The sequence below is a fragment of the Panthera tigris genome, chromosome X (assembly GCF_018350195.1).
Source record: "Panthera tigris isolate Pti1 chromosome X, P.tigris_Pti1_mat1.1, whole genome shotgun sequence".
Classification (NCBI taxonomy): domain Eukaryota; kingdom Metazoa; phylum Chordata; class Mammalia; order Carnivora; family Felidae; genus Panthera; species Panthera tigris.
This window is the reverse complement of record NC_056677.1, coordinates 7,470,462-7,496,491: the sequence shown is the minus strand read 5'-3', so window position 1 is coordinate 7,496,491 and position 26,030 is coordinate 7,470,462. Positions and strand designations below refer to the sequence as shown.

Here is a 26,030-nt window from a genome sequence, read left to right as displayed (position 1 = left end):
GGTTGAGCGTCCGACTTCGGCTCAGGTCATGATCTCACAGTCTGTGAGTTTGAGCCCTGCATCGGACTCTGTGCTGATGGCTCAGAGCCTGGAGCCCACTTCCGATTCTGTGTCTCCCTCTCTCTCTGCCCCTTCCCTGCTCATGCTCTGTCTCTCTCTGTCTCAAAAATAAATAAAAACATTAAGAAAAAAAATTAAAAAAAAAACAAATCGCTTTATTCAAATCACAGTAATGTTGAGGGAGAATAAGCAGATGGGCCGTATTCACACAGTCATTAAAGGACAAAGTTGATACTTGGACTGAGGCTCTTTCTGGGATCGGTGCTCCTCGCCACATTGCCATACTGCACTGGTTGGGAATAACAAATCACGTATTTACGGGCAATGTTTTTTGCCATGTGTGGTAGAAACCGTGGCTTGCTTCACACATCCCTGGACCTTCTTTTCATCGGGACGGTTTTACAGTGCCGCCGCACGGCCCCTCCCACAGGGGAGTGTCGCAGGGAGAGGGCCCCTCCTCCAAACGGCTTCCCCACCCCCCACCCCCGGCCCCCCGCAGTGGTGTGCAGGTCAGTCAATGGTGACTCCGTTTTCTCAGCTGTCCCAGAAGAGAACTGGGAAGTCATCCTAGTGTCCACTCCTTAACACATCCGCCCCACCAGCCATCCCGTCGGCTCTACGGTCCCAACACAACCAGCGTCCACCCGAGCCTCGACGTCTCCTCCTCCGCGCCCAGCCCCGTCCATCACCATCTCTGACCCGGGGGACCTGGTTGACCAAAACAGCTTCCTCAGCGACCTTCCTTCTGCCCAATAGGGCCCGGCGGTCACACTGAACTCTAAAGTGTCGACTGGCTGTTGTCACTCCTCGGTATCCAAGCCTCAGAGTCTCCCCCCATCTTGCTCTGAAGGAAACCCAGAACTCTTCCGGAGATCTACTAGACACTACGCGACCTGCAACCGCCGCCCCCCCAACGCGCATGCACACACACACACACACACACACACTCACGCGCTCATGTTCCTGAGACCCAGCTCCTACCACCGTCACCCTCGCTCACTCGGCTTCAACCAGCACAGGCTCCCTGCCCCCTTACCAGAACCTCTGTCGCCCTCAGACACGCTTTATTTGTTGATTTGTTCGTCTATCTCCCTCCACTAGAAGGTGTGCCGATGAGGGCAGCCCTCGGCCTCTTTGGACCTGTCTGCCTGCCTCTCCAGCACCTAAAACGATGCGTGGCAGGTAGTAAGCACTCCACAAATACTTGCTGAATGAATGACTGACCGTACAGGCATAGAGAAGGCACGCCATTGCTTCTTTGTTAGCACGACGTTAAGGCGTGAGAGTCCTCAGCCTTTCTTTCTTGCAGGAAGTCCTTGTCTTTACGCTCGAGGTCTTTGGATGCCCTGGGAGTGACGAAAATCAATTCGTAGGGATCTGCAGATATCTGTATGTGGCTAATGAGATCAATGGCTAAATCACTGATGCACTAATTAGTTTTGAACAAGGCAAGATCCTCTACGGGCCGTGTTCCTAACTGTGGAAATGAATCACAGAGACATATTCCAATGGGAAAGCCTTTGAGAAATTCTGAATGAAGAAGGAAAAACCTCATTTACAGTCCTAGAGAAATGGCCCTAAAATTTCATACCCTGACCTGCGTAGCACAACAGTACCACCTTTTTCCATGAGGAATACCCCATCGGCAGGCACATGTGTGGGTTTTTCCCCCCTACCTACAGGTGATCAAATGAACCCATCCCCAGGTTGGAAAACCGTTAAAGGTAAATAGAAATCGTAAGAGTTCTCCAGTGTGTTTTCAAAGATACACTCAAAGTACGTTCCTGAAGGTGTTTACAGGATAAGTAAACTTATCTCGAAGGTGCAGCGTGAGATACTTTGGGAGGCGTATTGAGGTTGGTGATTTCAGAACCGAATGGCAATCCACGCGGTGAATCCCAAACACCCCTGAAGGAGGCACAGGGGATGAGGGAGTGTTGCGGTGAGGCATGCACTGGCGTGCTGGGCTTTGATGCCTCTTTCCATGGGAGAGCCGCATCTGGGACCGGGGTGGCAGCGCCACGTTCTGGAAAGAGCGTGAGTTGTGGAGTCAGAGAGATGGGAGTCCTGTACACATGAGAAACGTGTTCCATTTTCAAGAAGGCCGAACGCATAACCGGTCTCGCCATGACAGATCCGGGACTCCTTTCATTTCCTCTCTTGCCACTCAGCACGAGTCCCTCCTGCTGGTCTCTATTGTATTCGATAGCACATCCCTTTAGTGCGGGTGTCCACTTTTTAATTTAAGGTTTAACTAAGTTAGACCTCCTAGAGCAGCTGGTTTTAGATCCCTTTAATTGGGTTAGATTAGTTTGCCCAGTTGAAGATAAGTAGAGCCAGTTGGCTGGTTTCTAGAGATGACCATAACGAAATTATCTTTTCCCCCACACAGATGGGAGTTTAGGAGAAATATCGGTAGGGCTTTCGGATAGAACACAGATAAAGCTACAAATAAGAGTACGGTTATCTTGGTCAGTGTATGACGTTATTTAAATCACTCACACTGAAATTATTTTAAATAGCAGCACCATGGGCACCTGGGGGACTCAGTTGGTTGAGCGTCCGACTTCGGCTCAGGTCATGATCTCACAGTTCATGGGTTCGAGCCCCACGTCGGGCTCTGTGCTGACAGTTCAGAGCCTAGAGCCTGCTTCGGATTCTGTGCCTCCCTCTCTCTCTGCCCCTCCCCTGCTCACGGTCTGTCTCTCTTTCAAAAATAAATAAACATTAAAAAATTTTTAAACAAAAAATAGATAGCACATTTATAAAATAGACAAACAGTATAAGCCTTTCCTTTTGTAAATTACTAAATCGAAGGAGAACGAAAACGAAGCTTCATTTGAATGCAGTTTCCCAGACATTTAAAAGAGCTCTTCAGTAAATACGGAGAAAGCTAAGGCACTGATACTCAACGTTTGCCTTTTTTTTCCTTGCCGCGACTCAATATGTTTATCTTGCATATTGCATCGGGGGAATAGTATAGGAAAGCCGATCTCAGTATGTGTGAATTTTCATAAGTGGTTCCCAGCAGAGGAGAAACCCATGATGAGCCATCTAGTTATAAGGAAATGAGAGCAACTATTATTTTCTTGGCTATGAAAAGAGAGCAGAAAAACACCCTCATTTGTGTCTAGCAGAGGAAAGAGACATGTAAACCATGATTCTGAAGTAGCTTTTATCTTTTCCGCCATCTTGAATCCAAGTATAGATATTATGTGTGGAGTGGGAGAGGGTTTCTGCCAATCAGGGGGAGAAAAATACAGCCATGCCTGCAGTCTTTCTGTGCATTTGAGAAGTGTCAATCTAAAGGATAAAGCATTGTCTTTTTACAAGCAAGGAGCGCAAATCCTGTTCAAAGCTTCTTTTGATTAAAATTTCTATTCACCTTCTGTCCATGTGATTATCAAAGAACCAGCCTGATTTGTTTGTTCCTCACATATAAAAACTGAGATCTGAGTCACATAAGTGAATGTTGTTTTTCATCTCTAAGGCTAATTTAAAAATCAGCTTTGAGTATTAAAATATTAAAGGTTTGAGAGACTAACCCGTTTCTTATGCAAGAAAAATGAGAGAGAGAAAAGAATAAGAAGTAACGTGGTAATAATATAAAGAACAGTAACCAGTTATTTCCTGCCATACTTAAACCCAGTTTTTAAAAATGAATTTAAATCAAGGATGATGCCAGTTAGGAATAAAAAGAAAAATTGTTGTTGTTGTTTTAAATTAGTCTAACCAATTATTAAGGCATCAGGGTTGCCTTGATTCTGAAAGAATGTTAGTCTAAAGCAGTTTGGATCAAGGCTGTCTTAATATGCGTATTTCCCACCCTACATGGCAAATCAGTCATAAACTCTGAGCAAATTAAATCTGTGGTAGGGGAAAGAGGAAATGCCAATCAGATCATATGTGCGTGACATGGTGACATTGCCCTTGAGGTTCAAAATGCGCCATCAGGCACGTAACTTCTCGAATGCTCTACCCTGACTCTTTGGTTAACTATGGGCCAGATAATCATAACACACTGCTGATACAGGAAGTGAGTTCAAGGGCCGAGAAATTGATTTAATCACCGTGGAGTATCTTCTTGTTTATTTTTAATTATTTTTAATTTGTATCAAAGTAATCCATGTTCAAAGTACAAATATATGAACGACTTGTAATGAAAACCACCACTCCATTCTGGGAGCAATCGCTTTCAACTCATAAAGATTTCCTCTGATATGTACTTTCATATTTCCTGTAACATGCTTTTATTGCTGTTTCTTGGTTTATGAATTTTAGACCGTATCTTTAACATCCCGCATAGGATCAGAAAGAATTAGCAATTTCTTTTTCTTTTTCTTTATTTTTTAATGCTTATTTATCTTTGAGAGAGAGAGAGAGAGAGAGAGTGAGCATGAGTGGGGGAGGGGCAGAGGGGGGGGGGGCAGAGGATCTGAAGCGGGCCCCGGACTGACAGCAGAGAGGCTGATGTGGGACTCAACTCACGAACCTCGAGATCATGACCTGAGCCCAAGTCGGACGCTCAACTGACTGAGCCCCCCGGGTGCCCCATATTTTTCTTTGTTCTTAAATTGCTTGTTTATTTTAAGAGAGAGAGAGCAGGGAGCAGAGAGGGAGAGAGAGAGAGAGAGAGAGAGAGAGAGAGAATCCCAGGCAGGCTCTGCCCAGGTGCAGTCAGCACAGAACCCGATGCGGGGCTCGATCCCACAAACCATAAGATCATGACCCGAGCCGAAATCAAGAGTCAGATGCTTAACTGACTGAGCCGCTCAGGCACCCCAGCAATTTATTTTTCTCACAGAACATGGAGTTCAGGGCTCATTCAGAGACTCTAAGATGTCCTCAGGAATCCAGGACCCTTCTGCCTTTACTATTTTCCAGCTTTACCACTTGTTCCATCCCTCTCATGGTTCCAGAATGGCCCCAGCCCCTCAGATATCGCATCCATATTCCCGGTAGGGAAATTGGGAACCGCGAAGGGCAAACCGTGCATCTCTTTTAAGAGCTTTCCCAGAAGCCTTCCACAGCAGCTTCTATGAAAATTCCATTGGCCATATAGTTGTACATCACCAGCCACACCTGCAAGGGAGACGGGTAAATGTTCTTTGGTCGGGCACATTTCTGCCACCAAATACATTGAAGCTCTGTTGGAAAGAAACAAGGGGAAGCTGGGTATTGGATTGGCTGCCAGTAGCCTCTGCCTCGGTCTCTGTATCAGAGATCACTCCTGATTTCAGGAGTGTTTTAGGACTGTGCTTCCTTCTATGGGCATTCTTTTGCTCTTCCTGGAATTAATGATAGTGCCACCTTTTGCTTATATCTATGTGCACCTGTTCATCCTCAAATGTGATCCATCAGTATCATCCCCCCAGCCCCCCGGAGACCTCTGTCCGGGAGTTCTCCATCATCCTGCTATAGCTCAGACAGGGGCTTTCTAAGACCGCCCCAACTATCGTCTTCACTTCTCTTCATGTTGGTTTCTCTGCTTCTGAGACCCGTTGCCATATCTTCCCTGGTTTAATTCCCTCCTTTTGCTAAAACACATCTTTGAGTAGATTCCAAAGAAAGAGTAGAAGGGATGCAACATGTTGGCGTCTTTCTATGAAAGTAGCGGCATTCGGTCCTGACATTTGATGAATAGTCTGACTTGGGATAGAATGATCAGTTGGAAATCATTTTATTTCAACATTTTAGAGCTCCTCCCTTCCAGTGTTGTGGTTGAGAAGCACACGATAAGTCTATTAGCAAAATTTCGTTATTTATAAAGAAGAGAGCCTTCTACTGATGGAGGTTTTGCAATTATCGTTAGTTGCAGCGATTCAGTAAACATTTCTTAACTAATTGACCATATACTGTGTGCTTGTTGTTATCAGGGATATACAACGGTCCATTGGCTAGGCTGTAGTCAGCAGTTATTCAATCAAACTGTGATCTCGGGGTTGCTTTGAAGGCATTTGCAGATGTGGCCGACAGCCACAATCAGTCGACTCTAAGTAAAGGAGACGATCTTTGAGAATGTGGGGGGCCCTCGTCCGATCAGTCAAAGGCCTTAAGAGCAAACCTGAGGTTTCCCTGAGGAAGAAGAAAGTTGGCCTCAAAACTGTAGGATGAGCTCCTGCCAGCCTGCCCTATGGATGTCAAACTTATCAGTGCTCATAGTCACACAGGCCAAGTCCTTGAAATAAATCCCAAGATGTACATTATATATCCTACTGGTTCTATTTCTCTGGAGAACCCTGACTGACGCAGGCCTTACCGACCTCAGAACCTAGGAAAGGGGTTAATAAGGCAAGTAAAAAAAAAAATAAATAAATCATTGTAATAACTTTCTCCTTGCAAATCTAGGCGCAAAACTGGAGCAAAAAAGCAGATGACTTGGAAGCTGAAGAATTACTTTTGGGGAAGTAGGATATTATTGCGTTGACATGAAGCAGAAGGTTTAATTGGGAGTGTAGAGAATATTTGACAGCGGGAGGAGTATATAAAAACCATTGCCAAGTTCATGCATTAAGCTTTACCAGATTACTAAGAGGAAAATAATGAGGGATCAGCCCTATTTAGTTCATCAACAAAAACTAGGAAATGTCAGAATGTTTCACCTCTAAAAGCAGAGAATTATTATTATTTTTTAAATGTTTATGTATTTATTTTGAAAGAGAGAGAGAGAGAGAGTGCACATGCATGTGCATGGGGGAGGGGCAGAGAGAGAGAGGGAGAGAGAGAATCCCAAGCAGGCTCCACACTGTCAGCACAGAGCCCAACATGGGGATCGAACTCATGAACCGTGAGATCATGACGTGAGCCTAACTCAAGAGTCGGATGCTTAACCTAGGCACCCCTAAACGCAGAGAATTAGTACGTAGTAAGTTATGATTAAAATTTTAAATAGCATGATTTGTTTCACGTCCTTAGTTTTCAAGTGAGGAAATAGCAAGTTCAGTGCATTGAAAACCCTGACCAGTTAGTCAGCTCTGTCCTGTCTGCAGGTCTGTCCTTAGGCTCCGTTCTCCGAAACCGTTTCTCACAGGGTGTCTATTCCTTCCGTTTTTGGATTCACAGATTTCTTTCCTTCTTTCCAGTGTCTGTCATCCAAAACATTCATACAAGCAATAGTTAACAAAAAACCTTTCCCATTTATGATTTTATCTGTCTTGGTCCATTAGGGGTTAGGATTTCAACATAAGCATTGTGGGAGGACACAAACATTCAGCCCATAATATGCCCAACTGCCCCCTGAAAAATCTGGACTTAAAGATGTCAGTTCGTCTGCTCGAAGTCCATCAGCCAGTTTACTGGCCACATTAACACCAAAAATGAACTCCAAATTACCCCCCGTGCTTCTGGTATCTCTCAGTGCTTCCATCAACCAACTGAAAGAAATGCACTTCATGAACGCCCGCACTCAGCGAGTAGAAACTTGCTTTTTGGTGACATGCAGTAAGAATGAATGATAGGTGGGATTTTCCTTTTTTTCTAAATTTTTTTGTTTTTTAATGTTTATTTTTGCGAGAGACAGAGAGAGACAGGGTGTGAGTGGGCAAGGGGTAGAGAGAGAGGGAGACACAGAACCCAAAGCGGGCTCCAGGCCCTGAGCTGTCAGCACAGAGCCCGACGCGGGGCTCGAACCCACAAACTGCGAGATCATGACCTGAGCCGAAGTCGCACGCTCAACCGACTGGGCCACCGGGGCGCCCCTTCCTTTTTTTTTTCTAAGCAGGGACCTGTGTTGTTGTCCACTTAAAGCAACTTCACGAATTACCTCGAATACAGTATTCCTCAATATATATATATTTATATATGTATACATATATACAGTATAAAGCAACTGGCTTCCTGGATCCTCTGCAGGAGAATAAGTACACTCTTTCCATAGACCCCAAAGACTTCACTTGCACCAAGCACGCTTTCCAAGTGGCCGATTAGGCCATTTCAGCTTGGTTTTCACTGACTTTTAATGTCGTGTCCTGACACATATTTCAATAAACCACACGACGTTACTGACGGTCAACCATTATTTATGCACACAAGTGCTAATCCCATATGCTTTGACCCTAATAGAATCCAGAAAGAGGTGGCACACTTGTCAGGTGCCATGCTAATATCCATCCATGGCCAGGAGGGCCTGCCCAGGGCCACCTGTCCAGGCACCTGTTCCATTTGCTGTGCAGGTCTGTTTATCACCAGACCCGCACATAACCACGCAGGACTGTCATCTAGGCTCCGTTAAGACTACAACATCCCTTCAGCTGTCATCGGCAAACGCTGTTAATCACACACTGGGGAAGGGGACATCCTCTCCTTTGGTGAAGCAAGTTTCTTTCCTTGTTTCGCTTGACTTGCCTACACCGTTTCCGATGAGCGGACCTAATGTTCGCTCGATGGGCGACCCCCAAGGGGCCATTTATTTCATTGGAAGTTTTTAAAAATTATATTGGCGTATTTATAAATGAAGGAGACTTCATTTTTCACACCGTCCACTTTCTTTAGGCAGCTTCCGAACACTTCCGGAGACAGCATGTCTTACAACGAAAAGCAGAAAAATTCTAATCCCAAACACTTGATTCCTGGTACAGCGATTTATAACAATACGATCTTGGGCTATTTACTTTGCCTCCATGATCTTGTCTGCTCATTCTTAGCCTGACGACGGTGATGTCTACTTTGTGGTATTTTGGCGGACATTAAACGGCGCACGTCGGTGAAGAAGCTGGCGAAATGCTTGGCCGACAGGAGGCAGTCGCAAGTGGTGTTTGCTAATGACACCACCGTTAGCATTCCTGTCTTAGTGCATAAGGAGAAGATGGTAGAAATAACCGTCATCAATTACCGCATCTCTTACCTTTCCTGTACTTCCCAGGGGCTACTGTCTATATTCCTCCTGGAGATCTTTGCAATCTACAGCTGATCGAATGGTGTAAAGATGTGGATGCAAACGTGTGAGATGCCTTCATATAAAAACATAAAAAATATAGTGTCTCCCAAATACACCCGGGAATCCGAGGTTCTGTTTCAGAAGGCTGGTCTCTCATCATGCACTCCGGTCTGAGCTGCACATTGCATTGCGTTTTGTCCCCATGCATGTCGGTTGCCCACCTACTGCACAACGGGTACGTTGCAAGTGGCTGGGGTTACAGAGACGAATAGAACGCCATTCTTACCCTCCGGCGTGGCATAGTTTAATACGAGAGAGACGAGAGTGTATGACCACAGCGCCGATTCGGCGCCACCCTTTCTAACTCTGTTCAGTGTCCTGGTGGTGGGAAAGGAGCGAGTTCTTACACCGCGGAAATTGGCAAATGCGACTACAAATCTTGCCTTTTTTTTTTTTTTTTTTTTTTTTTTTTTTTAAATTTTGGAGAGCTGGTTGTCAAACATTTGCCAGCACACCACTGGGTGTCTATAAACTGCTTTATGAGCATAGAGGAGGGAAGGGATGACTTCGTCTTGGGGCATTCTGGGGAAGCAACAGAAAGTGGTGACATCTGACCGTGTACGATGGTAGGGGAGTGGGTAAAGGAGAAGAAAGATGGATGAAACTTTGAAAGGGCACGGTGATGGTGAGAGGAAATTCCAGCTCATATGTACCTTTGAGATGATGACCGCAGAAGGCACATGCAGTTGTGAGAAGCTTTTGTTGAAGGTGATAAATTAGGTGCGCCTTGGGATTTAACTCGAGTGATATTTAATGGCAGCAGCTGGGGGTCGCTCCCTATGTCCTGGGGCTGAGGGCATACCTAGGGCAGGGATACGTACAGTACATCTCAAAGCAAATCGGAGTCCTTTGTGCGTCAGAAATGCTATTCTCAGGCTCCTCCTCAAAGCAATTGATCAGATTCCCTTAGAACAGGAGCAGGGCCTTTGGGATTTGCATTTTTAGCAATCTCCCCAGAAGTTTCCTTGCGCGCTCTGGCTTGAGAACCAATATCTCAGAGCTGGTACATCAATGCTTCTCAATCTGGCATGATTTTACGTCCCCCCCCCCCCGCATGATTATTATTGATTGTCATGAGAATGCTACTGGCGTCTAGGGGGCCTAGACCCCGGCGCTGTTCAACATCCCACAACGGCCAGCACGGCACCCACCGCGGAGAATGATCTGACCCCAAGTGAGTAGCGCTGAGGTTGGGCTGCGTCGTAACTGAAGGGCTCCGAAGCAAGGACAAGTGGACTAAAGCCAGCCTGTGTCACTAGGCGGGCCCTTGGCCTACCGAGGTGGGGGGCTGGGGTGGGGTTATGGACCTCCTGGCCAGCAGATACTGGGCTGCTGAGTTTTCATAGAACTGGGTACGCAGATGACAGTTTTGAAACTGCCCGTTGGTTACCTGCTAACCTGTTATACAAAAATTTAAAAATACTTATGGAATCATTCTCACAAAAGAATCATTTTGGCCACTCTTTGGGGGGGAAAAAAAAGACGCCACTGGTGCCACAGAAAGTAGTCTTTGCTCGACGTGCACTTTTTTGAAATCCAAAGGTCGATTTGCCTTGAAATCATGCTGGCTGAGAGTTGAATAAAGTTCCTGTTTATGTGAAGTTTAGAAAGCGAACTTCGGGAATTCTTTTTCAGTCCGGGTTTAAGTTTACCAGAAGCCAGCCAGCTTTCCTCCCATCCTACTGAGCTGATGGCCAGCTAGGCCCTGTTCATAAGTTCACCACATTCAACCCTGTGGGGAAGGCGAACCCTAGAGAAAGGGAGATAGGCTTCCTTTAGTCATTTTCTTCTTAAGGACACATCAGCGTTTATTTTTCGAATAACAGTATTCTGAGCAGTTATGCCTCGGGCTCCCAACAGATAACGATTCTTGTTCCCTTGCCGCTTTTCAACAGATTTGCGTGCACCTTCCCGTTTCGGTTTGGGTGTTTTGGGCTGGATCTCCAGTTCGTCTATATGGAAATGAGGTGGGTGGCACCGTCCTCCCCCGAGTGCTCCCGTCAGTGAAGGTGTTCCGCACAAACCATTTGGTTTCCTCCCCAGCGTCTCCGCCCAAGTAGGGCTTCGGTGCCAGATGCCCTTTTCTAAACACGGTTGGGTCACTTTCCGGGCCTTAGGGTCGAAGCTAGTCAGTTACGCTTCGAGCGGACCCGGGGCAGCGAGATACGAACAGCACTCAGGCTTCACGTTGGGAGCTTTCGCACCGTTTCCAGCGGCTTCCAGCCATTTAAATCCCGAAAGCTCGCTAATCCTCGCGGAGGCGGCCTTTCGGGCTCCCAGGACCCACCCCTTCCTCCTGATTGGCGGGGCTCCTCCGGGGCCCAAGCCAGCCGCCTACGACGGCTCGGAGCCCCGATTTGAAATAGGAGCCAGGCGGTCCTTGCTGCCCTGAGCCCGACTTTTCATAGGCTGGGGAAGGAAAGCTTGAGAAACTTGACATTGTCTTGGGCAGAGTGCGTGTAGCAACAGATCAAAGAAAAAGGAAGAAAACGTGCTCTTTGCTGCCTGTGGGTCTCCCTGAGTTGCTTTTGTCTTGCGGGCTTCTGTTGGGTTTGGTGTTTCCCCTCCGAAGACCGCGGCGTGGGCTTCGAGGCAGCTCGCTCCCTGCCGGATGGGTCATGGAATTCTAAACATGAGGCAGGTAAGCTCCGGGGGCTCTACGGGCCGGTGGGGCGGGAGGGCGCAGCCTGGGCCCCCCGCGATGGTACTCCGGCGAGCCTTCTGGATTAGCACATGCTGTCCACGTCCATCCATTGGCGGAAAGTCGGGGCTGCGTTTTCCTGAGGGAACCGAAGGAGCCGATTTCCTGAGGGCCCCCCCCCCGGCTTTCCACCCCCCCCTCCCCGCCCCGCTTTGCCTCTAATGGTGATCGGTGATGTCAGCCAGTCATTGTAAAGGGCTGAAAAGCGGTTTGTCGAATATGTAAATCAATTCCAGTTTGCAGTCGCCGGGCTGTGTCGTGCGGGGTCTTTCTCGAGCTTTTTTTGAAGCTTCTATCCTGTGCTTTGGGTTAGAATAAAGATAACTGAATATCCTGAAAAAGAATTACACGGGGCGTCTTATCTCATTTTGGCTTCCCATTCTGAGCACTTCACTGTGTTTGTGGCTGAGAAGGCGGAACCAGCCCGAAATGAGCCCAGACGGCCGGCCCTTCCAGAAAAATGCAGATTTATTTTTCTGTTCCAGCAGTTGTGAAACTGTGTTGCTTCTGGCCGTAAGAAGACAACCCTGACGCGGTGAGCTGGGAAAGGCTTGGGATTACTTAAATGAGTCTCTGAAAGGAATTCTAAACCGACAGCCTCTTCCGTGGCTTCGGGGTAGAGTGATAACATTCCTTATCAGCCCAGGCAGAGGTTTATGGCTTTGCCATTAAGAAAGGAAAAGGAAAAAGTGGGTGTATGAAGCCAAGAAAAGGTGCAATTTGCAACTTACTCCAAGTTATGGAAGACTCTTATGTCAATATAGAAATATCAAGATCACTGCTCCTAGGAAGGGAAGACAAGATTGGAAAAACATGCCGGTAGGCTGGCAACGGCAGAAAATTGACCAGAGGAGTGTAAATTGCTTTTGCCAGCTCTCAGTAAATCTGGGTAGGAAGAGTTAGCATCTGTATTACCGCCAGAAAAGCTCTTCACATCTTTTTCTAGATGAGTTCAGCACCCTCCACTCCGACAGCTTTGGGGGAAGTGATTTGCATAGGAAGCAAAACTTTCCCTTTGGGGGCCAGGGCGAGGGGTTTAGAACTTTCCGTCCGTTTCCTGCAGCCTCGGGAGGAGGTGCAGAGCCCCCACTGGTCGAGCGCAGAGACCCTCTGCCGCTCGCCCCCTAAGCCAGCGTGCTTGGCAAGTTTCTGTGAATGCAGGGAAGCACGTTTAGATCAGCAAGTGCCGTGTGTTTTCAGTGAACTGCCCTTGCCTTGCTGGATGGAGATCGTGGGGCCGAGGCTCGGTTTCTTTTAGTTCTGCAAACCCACAACTGATCCCATTCTTTTTATGTCGAGCCGTCGGATGGGATGGGGGGAAGGAGCGAGAAGCCCAAATGGGAAGGATTTAAAAGGAGAAAGAGGAACGCAAAACATTTTTGACAAAGGTCCTCAGCTGGAACAAAGAAGTCATTTGATCCCGGGCACGGCCACCTGTCCTCTCCTTGGTGGTGTCTGAGCTCAGTTTTCAGAATCCCTGTTCCCACACGATCCCTGTGGAACGGTGGCACTCCCTGTGCCCGATGCCAAAGGCAGGCTGTCCGGCTTGGCATGATCTTCCCCATGCCTGGCTTGCCGTGGCATTCGCGCGAACTGGAATTCAGCCCGGTTTTGAAGTTCTAAGGGTACACATGTGATGGCTCCTTCGTTATTTAGTGAGCGAACGACTTTCGAATCTCGAGACTCTGTGTGCCTAATGATGTTTTGGCCTGTTCAGTACTCGAAAAGAGGGTGGGATGCCGCGGGGGTGGGAGGAAGGGGGAGAGAGAGGGAGGGTCATTGCTCACCCAAAGAATCGGGGCAGTCCAGCCTTTCAAGAATCGAACACATTGTTCCACGGCAGCTAGAACAACAATGTGGAGGGGATGAGTGGTGGAGTTCTTGGTGTGGATTAATCCTGTCTTGATCTGAGTTTCTCTCGGGCCAAACTGCCGCGACCAGGCAGGGTGAATCGCACCCACCGGCCAATTTGCCATCCCAGCCCGGCAGCCTCAGCCGGATTTGCAGCGTTCACTATCAAACAGGTCCCTGTGTCATCCGCTCTGCAATGAAATCCAATCTCTTCGCTGAGGAGTGATCCGTCCCTAGGGCTGCACAGTGCTGAACAATGGTGCGGCAGCCAGGAGACCCCTGCCACGTACGAGCCATAGCGGGTAGGCAGACAGGGCCAGCAGAATTAGAAAGCTGCTTGCCCTGCGATGAGATTCAGAGGGGGGGTTTAACTTTCTGCCAGGGTGGCAGAAAAAAAAAACGCATAGAAGGATAATATTATTTGAGGGTTCCTAAGGTCACGCCGAATTAGGACAGACGAGAAGTGTGAACCTGATTTGCCTTTATCAGGAAGTAATTTTAAAGTGTGTGCCAATCTTTCTCTGCACTCTGGTCCTAAATGGGACACTCTCCTCAAACTTCCTTGAGAAGGAATTTGCCATGTTCCCAGGCAAAAGGAAAGGCCTGGCCACCTGTTGTAGAAGGCCGGCCAAAAACAACAGGTTTCCCTCTGGCATTCCTGCAACGGCCCGATACCCTCCCTAAAGAGCGCACCACTCATTGTCCCCGCACGTGAGAAGGACAAATAATTCTTTCTCGAGCTAGGAAAAAAAAAAAAAAATCAGCTGCTCCAGACGGAATTGCCTACCAGACGTATTTTGTGTTTTTAATATCCTGACGACTTCCCAAAACACGCGAAGAGAAGAAGGTGCGCGCTCTATTTCTGATAGACTAACACGAGTGTGAAGGGGAAAAACAAGGTAGTGAGCCAATGCTTTAAGCAGCTGCTAATTCTTGCAAGGCCAGCCTGGTGCTATTACAAGGAAGCTGTGACTCGGCCTGTTATGCATTCTTCAGATTGGAATTAAAATGCCCAAGGACATCTGGTTTCATAATGAATGTCTTTGTATTCATCTTTCCTTTGAGGATTAGAAAGTCCTTTACCAACGCGATCTATTTATTCTCTGTCACATCCCCAGGAGAGAACGAGGTGGCAGTTTGATCCTCATTGAACAAATGGTGAGGTGAATGAAGGCAGAGAACAGTGACGTAGAATGAGACACAGCAAATTAGGCAGAATTCTGGGGAGGAATCCTACCCGCTCCGAAAGGCAGGCTACCTGTGTGTGCCAGGCTTGGAATTAGAAGCGATAGGTCTTAAAACAGGCCTCCCCTACAGCATCCAACTATGTTTGATGGCTTCCTTCATTTGAAAGTCAAGCCTCTAAAACTGTAAAAGGCATTTCTGTTCTCATTTGTCCCAACACTGAGCTAGGAAGATACTGTAACTAACCAGAATTTAAAATAGGGTCGTTTTGAAATACTTCTCGGTGGCTTTTCCTCGCCATTCATTATGAAGTGCGTTCGTAGTTTGCTCGGCTGTGGACCGCATAGGCTGTGGGCAAATCCTTTAATTTGTGGGCACATGTTATCCGCAGGCATTCCAGCAAGTTTTAAGGCTAAGTGCGTGTGTGGATGTCTCCTGGCTTTGATCCCTTGTGTGGTAAATAGACATCCAAGGTAGCTATGGCAACCTGGGCTGCACGGTGGTGGAAAGGGGGGATTTGGTCACTGGACAAAGAGCAATTTGTTTGATTAGAGAAAGGTGGGGCCGATCAGGACATTTTTTAACCCGCATGATTCCAGGATCTCAGTTCATCTAAGGCATTTGGGTTTTTCTCGATGGGCAGAAAGAATTAATGGTTAGCCGGGACAAAGTTAATTTGCAGATGGAATTTAAATGCTTTGCAGTCAAATGGTTGCTACTTTCAAAAGAGCAACTTCTAAAATGAAAGGGGAGGCCAACATATTCTATCAGTATCCCTGTCGTACCTAGTGTGAACGTTTGTGTTTTCAGAACTCGGTGGGCTTTTAAAAAGAAAGACCACAATCGTTTGGGCCCTGTGCATTTCCGTTCTCCACCTGCAGAGGTCAGGCTTGAAGTGTCTTACGATGGAAGGCCAGGCGGTGGGCACCGCTGGGAGTCGGGATTGGAGTCGGGGAGAATTGCTCTGCTTACTTGGAACAATTAGTTAGCGATTCTTTAATCTTGTGACCAAAGCCACGATGAAAATGAGTTCATTCAAGGAAGAGAATATCAAATACGCTGTGATTAAAGAGAGGGCTACAAAGCCAGGTCAAACGGGAATCTAATCTCCATTTAGATATGGGACAGTTCTATCAACATCACTCCTTTCTGGCTCATTATCAACTCCTTTTATTGCACATGAAACTCATCTCAGGGGTTTTGTTCTAGAAGGTTGTTTGCCTGGTTTTTTAATCTGGCATGTTCTGGAAATGTTTTTAAATGGAAGGACAAAACATTAGGGAGGCTTCTGGATCCACAAGGTTCCCTCCCCCCTCCCCTCCCCGGAGGAAAATGTCCCATTGGCACAGATTTGGATGGCTAATGGCCTACAGAAAGTGTTAAAGAGGGCAGAAGACTGAGGCACTGGAAAAACATGACCTGAGCTGAAATCAGACGCTTAACTGACTGAGCCCCCCAGGCGCCCCTTAAGTTTTATATATGGTTAACTGTTTATGATGAGCATACGACAAAGTCTCTCCTTCATTTCTTACATCATTCAAGGACACTTACTGAGTACTTACAGAATTACCATATTCAGTAGTTCATTCATTTGCGTTACTTTATAGTTTTTTTTTAATATTTATTTTTTTTTTGAGAGGCAGAGACACAGAGTGCCAGCAGGGGAGGGGGAAGAGAGAGAGGGGGACACAGAATCCGAAGCAGGCTCCAGGTTCTGAGCTGTCAGCACAGAGCCCGATGGGAGCTCAAACTCAAGAACAGCGAGATCATGAACTGAGCCGAAAAAGGACGCTCAGCTGACTGAGCCACCCAGGCGCCCCCATTTATGCTAGTTTAAATGATTTTTATATGCCAGGCCACTTTGGGGCTACGGGCATGATTTTAATATGATCCCTGTCCTCAAATAATCTTTGATCTGATATATACTTTATCGTTCCCGTAGCACAATGTAAGTTACTCGTGGGCAGAGTGCCTGCTTATTAACAACTATATTTGTATGGATAAGAATCCACTTGATAAATTGATGGTAGCCAAACCCTTCTTGAACTTGGGAGACTTGACAAATGATTTGTAATTGTGAAGTTTAGTTCACTTTTAACCACATATCCATTTGTAGAAGTTTATGAATCCCTAGCTAAAATCAATGTATCATAATTCTTTTTTTAATTTTTAAAATGTTTATTTATTATTTTTGAGAGAGAGAGAGAGAGAAAGAGAGCAGGTGGGGGAGGGGCAGAGAGAGAGGAAGACACACAATCCAAAGCAGGCTCCAGGCTCTGAGCTGTCAGCACAGAGCCTGACGCAGGGCTTGAACCCACAAACCGTGAGGTCATGACCTGAGCCGAACTTGGACGCTTAACTGATGGAGCCACCCAGGTGCCCCTATCATAATTCTTAAATAGTAATTTAATCAAATCTTACCAATAGAGAAAAATAACTCATAGGTACTCCCCAATCTTGGAAGACTTTATGCTCTAAGGGTCTGTTGTTTGAAACCCAGAACATTTTCCAGTGAGAAATGATTCCATTTCTAAACATCACTATCTTTTTTTTTTAATGTTTATTTATTTTTGAGAGAGAGAGCACAAGAGAACGTGTGCAGGGGAGGGGCAGGGAAGGGGGAGACAGAGGATCTAAATCGGGCACTGTGTGGTGTGGGGCTCCAACTCACGAAGAAGTCAGACGCTCAACCGACTGAGCCACCCAGGCACCCCTAAACATCACTATCTTACAAAATAACCAATCTAAGGGGTGCCTGGGTGGCTCAGTCAGTTAAGCATCTACTCTTGGTATCTGCTCAGGTCATGATTTCATGGTTTGTGGGTTCGAGCCCTGCATCGGGCTCCACACTGAGTGTGGAGCCTGCTTGGGATTCTCTCTGTCTTTCTCTGCCCCTCATACGCAGTATCTCTGGCTCTCTCTGGCTCTCTCTGGCTCTCTCTGTCTCTCTCTCTCTCTTTCTCTCTCTCAAATAAGCAAACTTAAAAATCTGATTAATGTCAGATTCAGTTCTGAGTTTTGAGGGCATGCCTCCATGTTGCACAGGATGGAGCACAGAGGGAGAGAGATTTGCCATACTTTTGGTAACGGGCCAGTCTTGGCAAGGTTTGAAATAGGAAAGGTTTGCGCCAGTCGCGCTTTTCTTTCTCCATCCTTCTGATACCTTCTTGGTCCTACTGGGACTCCCTATTCTAATATACAGTGAGTTGAGTTTCCATAATTGCCCAGCCTCCCCCCTGTCCCGCCCCACCTCCAAACCACACTCCTATTTCCTCTAGACAATGGTCCCGACCGGGTGTTGGGGGAGAAGTAATATGGATGAGCTAAGAGCTCATGACTCTTAGCCCTTCAAACCTCAGGGCGACCCTTTCCTTGGAGAAAAAGCAGGCGGTAGAGCCTGGAGCTGCAAAACTCACGATTGCCCTTTCAGGGACAACATCTGTGGGCGAGGTCACGCCTTTGGCAGATGGGACTTGCTGATGTGACTGCCTGTGGGTCAGACCTCTTCATTTGTTCTCTTCTTAGCATCCTGCCCGAACTTCAAGACTCACTGAGGTCTTTGGGAATGGCAGCCAGGGAACCACAGGGGGCACGGTGCCTGGCACACAAGAAGAATCATTAAATATTTTGTAGGTGGAAGCTGGATGAATTTTAGCAGGAGAGAGCATTTTCCGGGGAGCGTTTCCGAGAGGAAAAAAAAGGGCATTCGGTGGGGGAACAGTAAGGGCCGAATAGATGGACATTAGAGAAAAATGAAACTGTGTTGCAGCTGCTTAACCATGGATCCCATTCAGTTGCCTTCTGGGTGAGGACACAGCCTGGAACATGGCAGGTAGCTTAGCTTACATTTCCATGATGGGGCTACACAAGTGGTTAAGAAATGGAATGCGTCCTCCAGTAGCTCAAAGCCCGAAAGCAAGATAGAATCTGCCGCTCGCTCTCGTTGAGCCCAACCTGGTGTTTTAGGCCTTTGGCCGCCCTGCGGTTGGTTTGTTTTGCCAGGTGAGTGGCCTGCCCAAGGTCACTCAGCGTCTGAGCGAACGTTTCTGAGAGAAGACTGAAGTCTTCTACTGTCTTTTCTGCATGTGGTGGCCACATTTTCTCCATGAAATTCAAGACATATGCTGGACCAAGCATTTTCACTGCTTCTGGGTGTGACAGACTGTCTGAGAGTTATGGTTAAAATGATGAAATAGAAATTTCTGAGACGTTTACCGGTTTATGGAGACAACAGGACTAATACGTTTTCAAAGGGTCCACGCAGTAGACCGTGTTATGTGTCATATGTCAGCTTGCGGAGGGTGGCTTCGGTCGTGTGTGTTTTGCGGTGGTCTTCCCCACACGATTAAGAGGAAAGGAGCTCTTTGTGGACAAGTGGAACTTGTTGAATGCCCGATTGGGTTGCCAATAACTGGGTGAACGACCAGATAAACATATAAGTGGAAGGCGTCGGCAAATATTAGAAACCGACTTATTTAGGCGATGCATTAGGAATTCAGACAAAGAGTACTGGTGAAAAGTTGAGAGTCTGTGGCTTGAAATTTTCACTCAGAGGAATGCTTTACCCTCCATCAGGGGGCAAAGGTAGGAGCAAGTTTACTTCTGGAACCTGAGTCTTCTAGACTCCCCATCTTGTGCTCTTTTGACTGTACTGCATGCCTTCTAGTAAGACATCATTTGGATATTTGGGGTCACAGGCCAGTTCTAATTTAATGTGCTGACAAATGCCAAGGCATTTCGAACGGGTTGATGGTTTCTAGGGAGTCAAGAGTCAGGAGAGACGGCAGTCCCTTTGGGAGCAGATACTATCTGAAAACTCCAAATCCAAGACTCCAAAACTCCAAAAAATCCAAACTCCACGTAGCCTTCTCTTTGGATTTTGTACTACTTTTGTCTACATATTCTTTGCTCCGATTTTCAATAAGCGTGAACCTGTCAGAGAGTAAAACCTTAGGAGGATTATGTTTACATGGGAGAAAGTTTGAGGAGTGACCGAGTCCTTTTTTTCTCCCAGGTGAATCAAGGTGCTTTGTGGAAATAGTGCAGGAAAATGAAATGGAGAAATAGAAATAGAAAGAAGAATGTATGAGTTCTTTTAGTCAGCATATGGGAGAGCAGAACGGAAAAATTGGCTACTCACCGAGTGACTCAGTTGAGGCTTTTTTCATTGGTCAGTGTTTAAAGAGGATTTCTGAAGAGAGATTGATGCTGCTGATCTGGTATGGCTCTGAGTGAAAGAAGGGAAAAAAAAAAGCCCTAATAACTGAGCGAGAGAAATTTCTGAGTGGAGAAGAACATGAGACACTTTCGGAATATTTTTTAACATTGTTTTGGTTTAACTAACAAAGAGTGATAAGACATGAATTGTTTGTGACAGCCCCGAACATTGATAACAGAAGACATTAATGCCTGCGGACACAGCCTACATGGTAAAATTCTGGGAGCAAAAATGCTTATTATGTTAGGCCAACACGCTTTGACCTAGTTTTGCTTTTCTGCTTGGAAATTATGTCAGTATTCGTTACATCATTCCCACAGATGAGCAATTGCACATTCTTGTTTATTTCAGCGTCGTGGTTTTATTAGTTTTGTATATTTAGTTCTGACCTCCAAGAAGCCAAACTAATCCTCATTGACTTGCATTTTCCTTTTGAAATGAGTCTTCTGCATGATAAAGAGGGAGGATTTTATGTATTAACAAAACAATCTAAGATGCAGTCTTCAAAGACATTCACTTCTCCTTGATCGGGAGCCATTGCCCTCTCCAAGGTTCCAAAGGCCAGCCAGTTTTCTGCTGATCAGAATTAGTCTTCCTTTCTTTGTCGTTTGGGGATGGAATAGATTACCGTGCCTAAGACAGCCATAGTTGAATAACAAAAAAATTACAGAAAACAAAGAGCTCGATGGGACATTTCCCAGCCCATCATCCGTAAGTTTGCCCATTGCGTATTTCTGCTTTATTTATCTGGTAGAAACTGGCCCAACATGTTTTTCCTATTTAACATTTTTATGGGATAATTTTCAAAATGAATTATTTCCTCCGTTGATTTCAAACACATTTTTTTCCCTGCCATTTAATACTTTATATCACTAGGGGAATGAACCACTTAATTCCTTCGTACCTTTATGAACTCAGATCTTCAAAGAGTGTGTGAGTTCTTGCAGTGATCAACTTACATCACATTTACAAGTATAATTTGCTACCAAAAGACCTTGGACGGTTTTTGGTGCACATGTTTTTGGCATTCCTTATTAACAAATGTAATCAGGCAAAAGCCCCCAAGAATATGGATTCCTGGTTCCTCTTCAAAACGCGACCGTTTGCTCGTTTTCCAATTAAGTCCCTTTGTTGTTAGCTCTTCTGCAAATCCTGTCTGAATGCAGAAGACCCGAGAAGCGAGCGTCCCCTTGAAGCACTACCAAACCAGCCGAATTGTATGTAACCAGGTAAACTGCTGATTAGCTGCGGATCATTTAAAGAAACAGTATGAAAGTAATTGGCCCAGGCGCAAGTCCTAACTGTGATCCGGGGGGGGGGGGGGGGGGGGGGCTTCAAACGCTGTTTGAAACTGTCAGCTCGGAGCATTGTAGTTTCTGTCTTATCCTTATGCCGATTTAAGTACTAGCATCTTGGAGAGAAACTTCTTTAGGGGATTTCTGAAATCCCTAATTGGTATATAAACATCGTCCCTCCTCCGCAGCCCAAAGTTGTGAAGGATGCTGTTTATCCCTGATGGTGATATCTATTTCTAGGTATTGGTGGCAGACTCCGAGGAAATGTTCTGGTTGTCGTAGGCAGATGTGACTAGAGTTCCCTCATCTTACATAAGCAGTGGCCTTTCACATGCACTGTTTGCACGCTTTTATCTACTGCTTTATCCTGGAGATCTTTCCATAACAGTGCACAGAGCTAACCTCCTCCTTTTTTTTTTTTAAGTTTATTTATTTATCTTGAGAGAGAGCAAGAGCAAGCAGGGGAGGGGCAGAGAGAGAGGGAGAGAGAATCCCAAGCAGGCTTGATCTTGAGATCATGACCTGAGCCCAAATCAAGAGTCGGTTGCTCAACCGACTGAGCCACTCAGGTGCCCCTCCCTCCTTTTTTAAAAAAAATGTTTCTTTTCGTTTATATTTGAGAGAGAGAGAGAGAGAGTGAGAGAGAGAGCATGAGTGGGGGAGGGACAGAGAGAGAGGGAGACACAGAATCCGAAGCGGGCTCCAGGCTCTGAGCCGTCAGCACAGAGCCCGACGTGGGGCTCAAACCCACGGACTGTGAGATCATGACCTGAGGCGAAGTCGGACGCTTGAACGACTGAGCCACCCAGGCACCCCAAAGGCATCAATCTTTTTTAAAAAATTGAAAACACGAGGTCTAGTGTACAATGGTGTTTGGCATTATTTTGACAGTGATAAAACTACTATTTGGATAAGAGAATCACTCCAGGCAATAGATTTGGAAGCATAGTCTCAGAGACCTTTGGGCGAGGACCCTTGCGTGCCGCTTGCTAGCTCCGTGACCTTGGCTGGATTCCTTAAGCTTTCCAAACCTGTACATGGGAATATTATCACCAACTTCATAGGGTTGATGTAACGACTAAATGAAGAACTATGTAGGAAAAATGAAATACAAAGCACTTAGAGTATTGGTTACATGTCAGGCATATAAGAAACATTAGGTTACCGGGGCGCCTGGGTGGCTCAGTCAGTTAAGCGTCTGACTTCAGCTCAGGTCATGATCTCAAGGTCCGTGGGTTCGAGCCCCGCGTCGGGCTCTGTGCTGACAGCTCAGAGCCTGGAGTCTGCTTTGGATTCTGTATCTCCCTCTCTCTCTGCCCCTCCCATGCTCCCGCTCTGTCTCTCTCTCTTAAAAATAAAAGAAACATTAAAAAACTTTTTTTAAAGAGATGTTAGGTTACCTTCTCTTTTTCTGGAAACAAACTTAAGGTTTCAGGGAAGTCTGGGTTTTGTGGACATTTCCACTTGTTAGCTTCTGAGTGAATGAATACCCACCCGCCCTCACAGAGGCATGTATATACACACACGTACCCAGTGGAGTTATGTACTACATGGATGTAAACCTCTAAAGGCATCCCTTCAGGCAGATATCTGTGCATGTGTATGTGTGTGTGTGTGTGTGCACAAATGCATGTAGATTTCATGTATTTGTAAAAATAATCCCTGTAAAGTGTGAGAAAACTGTAACTTGTTGCTAAGAAGTATACCTTTGTAGGACAAGGTCTCCTGATATGCTAAAACAATGCCACATCTCATGATTTCATGTGTTAAAGGACAAATTATTCTGACACATGTTAAAACCATTAGGAAGACTTTACTCAGGACTATCGTGATAGCAACAGTGGAGAGAGATCCGATTCCCCTCCTACAGCTAGAAATTTATGGCATGATGGAAACTTACTAAGAGGAGACATCAGGGTGGGAGAATTCTTATTCAACCAACTTAACAGAATCTTCCTGAAGGCAGGTCAGGATGTCCAGATACCAGGAATGGGGGCTTCTCTCTAAACTGACTTAGCAGGATTCTGGCTAACACTGGGTTGTGCAGGCCCAGTAGGGATGAGGCCAGGGTTGAGGCTTAGTCAAGAGGAGGACTGAGGGAGTCTGACTAAAGTTTGGTTAAGGAAAGAGTCTTTGTTGTATGGCATAATCCAAGAAAGCATTTCTTCATCATCTGTTTTGTTCTTTACAGTGGTCCCTTAATTTAATTTTATTAAAAACAATTCTTTTTAGCGTTTATTTATTTTTGAGACAGAGAGAGACAGAGCATGAGTGGAGGAGGGGTAGAGAGAGAGGGAGACACAGAATCCGAAGCGGGCTCCAGGCTCTGAGCTGGACAGCACAGAGCCCGACGCGGGGCTCGGACCAACAAACCGTGAGATTATGACCTGAGCCGAAGTCGAACGTTCCACCGACTGAGCCACCCAGGAGCCCCTGAAATGACACTTATATGCATGTTTATGTATTTATGTCCTTCACGCAAAAATAAAATACTAAGCAGAGCAGTAACTACACAAGGTAGAATTGGAAAAGAATGTATTTTGGATGTGCGTAGGGTCGCCATTACTGAGAGCTGAGAACAACTAACCACGACCAACCCTGTAACTGTGAATGCGGCCATTTGGATGCTCCTGTCTCCCAGGGCTCTGTTGGTGTAGAAATCGAGTTTTTAAAGAATGTTTCTATTTTGAAATAATTATAGATCCTTAGGAAGTTGCAAAACAATATACAAGGAGGTCCCCTGTACCCTTCACCCACCCCTGCCCCCCCCCATCCTTGGTCCCTGGCAACCAGTAATCTGTTCTCCATCTCCATAATTGTGTCACTTCAAGAATATTACATGAATGTAATCAAACGGTACATAACCTCTTGATTCTGGTATTTTGTTTTTAATCAGCATAATTCTCCGAAGATTCACCCAAGTCGTGGTGTGGATCATTAGTTTGGTATTTTTCATTACTGGGTAGTATTCCACGGTAAAGATGCACCACAGTTTAACCATGCACCTGTTGAAGGATATCGGGTTGGTTCCAATTTGGGGCCATTACAAATAAATTTGTTAGGAGCATCGGTGTATAGGATTTTGTGCGACCATAAATTTCCATTTCTTGAGGACAAATGTCCAGGAGTATGATTTCTGGGTCATGTGGTGAGTGCATGTTCAATTTTGTAAGACACCGCCAAACGGTTTTCCAGACTGGTGGACCCATTTTACGTTCCCACTGGCGATGCATCAGTGATTCCCGCCCCCCGCCCCTCCCCCCCCTCCCCCCAGCATTGGTGTTGCTCGTATTTTTACTTTGGCCATTCTGGTAGGTGTGCAGTGGTATCTCGTTTGTATTGGTTTTTAAAAGGTGAAGAAATATTTCATCATCTAATGTATTAGATGTACATCTAATAATGTAGATGTATTCAGTACCTCCCAGGTAAGATTCTCACACCCAAATGGGCCTATCGTGGTTCATGGCTGAATTGTCAAAATTCCCTGTGATTGCTGGGTCTTCATTTGAGCCCTGGCTAACATATTGATAAGCAATAAAGGAGCAGTGTTGTATAAAATAGATCTTTCAACATTAGAATGGCCTCCAATTTATGCTTTGAGAAACACAGAGAATGGATACTTCCTCAAGACATAGCAGAGCCACACTTGACACCTATTCACTTTGGGGTGTAGACACATTTAGGGGCGCGATCTAGCCCCGTTGTCAATCTATGTACAGAGGGGTATGTGTATGCAAACACATCTTCACAGGCTGTTGGGACTTGCATCCTAAATGTTCCCTGCCATCCGATCTAGATTCTTCCAGGTCAGGGTTTTCTCAGCCTCAGCGCTATTGACATTTGCGGCTAGATGGTTCTTTGTGGGGCTCTTCTGTGCGTCGTAGGGTGTTGAGTGGCATCCCTGGCCTCTACCCACTAGACGCCAGCAGCAACCCCGGCACCCGCCCAAGATCTGACAAGCAAAAATGTCTCCAGACATGTCAGATGTCCCCTGGGAGCAAAATACCCCACCACCCCCTTTGAGAATCACTGGTCTAGGTAAATGAGAAGGAGAATGTCAGCTTGCAGGTTATCGCACTGGGCTGTGGGCACTTGATGGGCCTCTCGTTACCATGAGGTAGGTTTGGGTACATGCCTGCCTGGTCACTTCCCATAAGCACCAGTGTCTTTCCATTTGCTTCTGTACATTATGGGTGAAGATTAGTGGCTAATGGAGAAAGATACCAGCTGTTGTTTCTTAAAGAGCTTGTACGAATTGAACACGCACCATTAACAACAAAACTTCATGAAAGCACGGTTTTATGTTACTTCACATTGATAGTTTATCCCTTATGTTAGATATCATGCTTATTTGACCAGATCTAAAATTGAATAAGGAATAAAATATCTTTATAAAATGAGGCATATCTGTGTGTGCATAGAAAGTTTTATAGAGGAATTGGCACAATCTTGGATATTTTTCTGATTTAACTTGTTTCACTGAATAATGGTCGAGGATTGATTGATTGGTTGATAGAGAGCAAGTGAGGGAGAGGGACAGAGGGAGAGAGCCTGAGAGACAGAGAGAAAGAGAGAGAGAGAGAGAGAGAGAGAAAGAAATCATAAACAGCGTCCACACTCAGCACGGAGCCCAACTCAGGTCTTCATCTCAGGACCATGAGATACTGACCTGACCCGAAATCAAGAGTCACTTATCTACTGAGCCACCCAGGCGTCCCTCTAATGGTTGAGGTCTTAAGACATTTAAAGAACTCCAAAGCAGGCAAGAGAAAATACAATCGGTTT

At 46.0% G+C, this 26,030-nt stretch overlaps 1 protein-coding gene across 1 annotated transcript in view; it reads left to right on the top strand.

The window, feature by feature from the left end:
* The first annotated feature begins 11,402 nt into the window (after positions 1-11,402).
* The window catches only part of MID1 (midline 1), a 148,254-nt gene continuing 133,626 nt past the window's right edge, over positions 11,403-26,030 (top strand). The window contains exon 1 of the mRNA XM_007084803.3: positions 11,403-11,636. The gene's annotated coding sequence lies outside the window, so the exon portion shown is untranslated. The remainder of the gene's footprint in view (positions 11,637-26,030) is intronic.